Source organism: Babylonia areolata, chromosome 14 (genome assembly GCF_041734735.1).
Source record: "Babylonia areolata isolate BAREFJ2019XMU chromosome 14, ASM4173473v1, whole genome shotgun sequence".
Lineage (NCBI taxonomy): Eukaryota > Metazoa > Mollusca > Gastropoda > Neogastropoda > Buccinidae > Babylonia > Babylonia areolata.
The window spans coordinates 24,967,462-24,972,775 of NC_134889.1; positions in this window are offsets into that span (position 1 = coordinate 24,967,462).

Sequence of the window (5,314 nt, forward strand, 5' to 3'; positions counted from 1 at the left end):
CAGAACAGACAGACAGAACAGAACAGAACAGAACAGACAGAACAGAACAGACAGAACAGAACAGAACAGAACAGAACAGAACAGACAGACAGAACAGAACAGAACAGAACAGAACAGACAGACAGACAGAACAGAACAGAACAGAACAGAACAGAACAGACAGACAGACAGACAGACAGAACAGACAGACAGACAGACAGAACAGAACAGACAGACAGACAGACAGACAGACAGACAGAACAGACAGACAGACAAGACAGAACAGACAGACAGACAGACAGACAGACAGACAGACAGACAGAACAGAACAGACAGACAGACAGACAGACAGAACAGAACAGACAGACAGACAGAACAGACAGACAGACAGACAGAACAGAACAGACAGACAGACAGAACAGACAGAACAGAACAGACAGAACAGAACAGACAGACAGACAGACAGAACAGACAGACAGACAGACAGAACAGAACAGACAGACAGACAGACAGACAGACAGAACAGAACAGACAGACAGAACAGAACAGAACAGAACAGACAGAACAGAGCAGAGCACACAGACAGACAGACAGAACAGAGCAGAGCACACAGACAGACAGACAGACAGGAAGAACAGACAGACAGCAGAACAGACAGACAGAACAGAGCAGAGCACACAGACAGACAGACAGAACAGAGCAGAGCACACAGACAGACAGACAGAACAGAACAGAGCAGAGCAGACAGACAGACAGACAGACAGAACAGACAGACAGGCAGAACAGAACAGAACAGACAGAACAGAACAGACAGACAGACAGAACAGAACAGACAGACAGAACAGAACAGAACAGAACAGAACAGACAGACAGACAGACAGACAGACAGAACAGAACAGACAGACAGAACAGAACAGAACAGAACAGAACAGACAGACAGAACAGAACAGAACAGACAGACAGAGGCAGAGAAAGAGAGACTAAAGCGACTAAAGGATTATAAAATAAGGATGAAGCAAGCAGGGAGTAGAGGATAGTGGAGGGGTGTGGGGGGCGGGAGTGCGGAGGGGGGGGGGGTGCGGATGGATGGAGGGAGAGAGAGAGGTGGGAGAGAGAGAGAGAGAGAGAGAGAGAGAGAGAGAGAGAGAGAGAACGGGGGAAGAGTATAATTATTAGCAAAAGAGACGGGAAGAGAGTGTGTACGTGAGTGTGTGTGATGGGGAGAGAGAGCTGTGTGTGTGTGTGTGAGAGAGAGAGAGAGACAGTGGTAGATGGAGGAAGGCCGTGGTGGTAGGGGGGCGCCGGGAGGGTGGGGGGGGGGAGAGGTAAGGAGTAGGAGGGATGGAGGCATGGCGGGGGGTCTGGGGGGGGGAGGGAAGCGGTAAATCGACAGCCTTACTACACTCCCCTCCCCACCCCCCTGGCCTTTTATAGGTATGGACTTGCTAGTACTGTGGGGGATGCCACGGTGCCAGAGGTGAGCCGCCGTGGTGCTCGTCTGGCAGTCAGTCTGGCAACTACCAGCTAATAGTCAGCAGTAACAGGTAGTTAGGTAGGTAGGTAGGTTGGTTGGTTGGTTGGTTGGTTGGTGTGTGTGTGTGTCTTAGTGTTAGTGTGTGTGTGTGTGTGTGTGTGTGTTAGTGTTAGTGTGTGTGTGTGTGTGTTTGTGTGCGCGCATGCATGCGTGCGAGCGTGTACGTGTGTGTGTGTGTGTGTGTGTGTGTGTGTGTGTGTGTGTGTTTCAGGGAAATCCCGAAGCCTTCGAGTTCTTCTTCTTCTTCTTCTTCGTTCGTGGGCTGCAGCTCCCACGTTCACTCGTATGCACACGAGTGGGCTTTTACGTGTATGACCGTTTTTACCCCGCGGCCATGTAGGCAGCCATACTCTGTTTTCGGGGAAGCCTTCGACTGAGCTCGAAAGTTACTCACTGCACGCGCATTGTTTGCACTAACACCATGATGTCTGCCACCACCCCTTCTTTTCCTTCTTCTTCTCCTTCATCATCATCATCATCATCATCATCTTCTTCTTCTTCTTCTTCGTCATCAGGATCATCATGACATTATGATCATCAACATCATCACCATCATCATCACCACCACCCGTCATCATCATCATCATCATCGTCATCATCACTCATAACACATCACTCATCATCATCATCATCAACACCATCATCACCACCACCACCACCACCATCATCACACATCACTCATCATCATCATCATCGAACAGTCTTCTTCTTCTTCGTTTGTGGGCTGCAACCTCCACGTTCACTCGTATGCACACGAGTGGGCATTTTCGTGTATGACCGTTTTTACCCCGCCTACATGTAGGCAGCCATACTCCGCTTTCGGGGGTGTGCATGCTGGGTATGTTCTTGTTTCCATAACCCACCGAACGCTGACATGGATTACAGGATCTTTAACGTGCGTATTTGATCTTCTAGCTTGCATATACACACGAAAGGGGGGGTTCAGGCACTAAGCAGGTCTGCACATATGTTGACCTAGGGAGATCGTAAAAATCTCCACCTTTTACCCACCAGGCGCCGTCACCGTGATTCGAACCCGGGACCCTCAGATTGAAAGTCCAACGCTTTAACCACTCGGCTATTGCGCCCGTCTATCGAACAGTCGGGTGGTGGTAAATAAGTCAGACAAGTCGCACTGAGTCACACACCAATAATTATAAGAGAAGAACCTCAAATGCCGCCAGATGTAAACGCGTATTTATTTACAGAGGTGTGTGTGTGTGTGTGTGTGTGTGTGTGTGTGTGTGTGTGTGTGTGAGAGAGAGAGAGAGAGAGAGATAGTGAGTGTGTCAGTGTCTATGTGTCTGCCCGGCGTACATGCGTGCGTGCTTGTGTGTGTGTGTGTGTGTGTGTGTGTGTGTGTGTGTGTGTGTCAGTGTCTGTGTGTCAGTGTCTGTGTCAGTGTCAGTGTCAGTGTCTTAGTGAACCGGCTCGCGCTATTGCGCCCGTCTAACTGTATGTTCAATAATTGTCACAAGAGGTTGTTTGAAGTAAATAGTTTTAAAACACACACACACACACACACACACACACACACACACACACACACACACACACACACACACACACACACACACAAAGCCAACAAAGAAACAAACACACAAATAAACAAACAAAACAGCTTTCCTCCGTACTTACGAATAAAAACAGCTGGAAATGAACAGGTATAATCCAGTCCACTCCTATTATTTCAGTCATGAAGGGTGCGTTGAGGTAATCTTTTTTTTTTTTCAACATTTTTTTATTCAGACAAAGGTTTACAGATACTTCTCTTCTTCTTCTGCGTTCACTCGTATGCACACGAGTGGGCTTTTACGTGTATGACCGTTTTTACCCCGCCATGTAGGCAGCCATACTCCGTTTTCGGGGGTGTGCATGCTGAGTATGTTCTTGTTTCCATAACCCACCGAACCACTCGGCTATTGCACACGTCGGTTTACAGATACAGAATTTATATGCTTTGTGCATTAGAAAGTATAGGGTAAGCATATGATTAAGTTCAAAGTACTGACTAATCTATAACAGCAAAACAATATATTTATGTTCAATGGCAAAATTCCAAGGTAGCATTGTATAGCTTAATCTTGTATCAAACAGTTATAAAGTGCCCATTTTTCCCACAAACTTGTTATATTCCATAGTTATGTTGAAGACATACTTGTCTACTTCATATGCCTGTTTGAAGTCTTTTTTTTTTTTTTTGGAACATTTGTAATGTTGGTTTCACTTTGTTGATTCTACATTTGTATACATAGAATTTAGCTATCAATAAAATATATAAGAAACATTCATCAGTTTTCATTTTGTTATGTCCAAAAAGCACCAGTGTGCCATTCAGGCTAAGTCTATCAAAATGTAAACACTTTTCTTTTTAAATATCTCACAAACTCCTTCCAAAAATGTTGTAATTCCCCCCCCCCCCCCCCCCGCCCCCACTCCCCCTTTTTTTTCTTTCTTTCTTTCCCCTCTGAGGCATGTTCTGGGATTTCAGCTAGGGTACTGCCTCAGTGTTTGTCCATTCATTTATACCTCCACCTTCTTTCTAAATTCCCGGTCCCCTCAGTCACCACAAGTCTCCCCCCCCCTCCTCCTCCTCTCTCCCCCCCCTCCTCCTCCTCTCTCTCCCTCTCTCCCCCCTCCTCCTCCGCCCCACCCTTTACCTCCCCCCCCCTTTCCTCTCTCTCCTCCTCTCTCTCCCCCTCCTCTCTCTCTCCCCTCTCCCTCCTCCTCTCTCTCCTCCGCCCCACCCTTTACCTCCCCCTCCCCTCCTCCTCTCTCTCCCCCTCCTCTCTCTCTCTCTCTCTCTCCCCTCTCCCTCCTCCTCTCTCTCCCCCTTCCTCTCTCTCTCTCTCCCCCCTCCCTTTACCTTCCCCTCCCTCTCTCTCCTTCTCTCTCTCCTCCGCCCCACCCTTTACCTCCTCCTCTCCACTCCCCCCCCCCCATCTCCCCTCTCCTCTCTCACTCCCTGCACCCTCTTCCCTCTCTCCCCTTCCTCCTCCTCTCTCTCTCTCCCCCCTTTCTCTCCTCTCTTTCCTCCTCCCTAACCCTTTACCTCCCCCCTCTCCCCCCCCCTCCTATCTCTACCACTCCCCATCCCCCCCCTGCCCCCCCCCCCCCCGCCCCGTCCCCAGCCTCCACTCTAACCCTTACCTCCTTCCACCCACCCCTACCCCCCACCCCCCCTCTCTCTCTCTCCAGACCTCCACACCTCCACTGTACCCAGCCACTCCTTCATTCTGCAACCTGGTGCCAGACACCTTGATGTATTTCACCTTCTGATTGATCATCAGTTTCAGCCTTAATGTATTGGCACCGTAGTCCAGCAAATATGGATACGGAATAAAAAGGAGGAGAGAGAGAGCGAGGGGCCGGGGGAACAGGGGGTGGGGGGCGGGGTGGGGGTGGGGGCTTGGAGGGGGCGGGGGTGGGGGGTGGGGGTGGGTGGCAACAGAAAGAAAAAAAGAAAAAAAAAAGAATAAGGCGGAGAAAAAGAATAGAAAACAAGAGCAGTGACTTGAATAAATAAACAGATTAGAAATGATGATGATGATGATGATGATGATGATGATGATGATGATGACGAAGAAGAAGAAGAAGACGAAGATGGTGATGATGATGATGACGACGAAGAAGAAGAAGAAGATAGAAGCAGTAGTAGTAGTAGTAGTAGTAAAAGAAGATGATGATGATGATGATGACGACGACGACGACGACGAAGAAGAAGAAGACGAAGAAGAAGAAGATGATGATGATGATGGTGGTGGTGGTGGTGGTGGTGGCGATGGTAAACGGATGTGGATG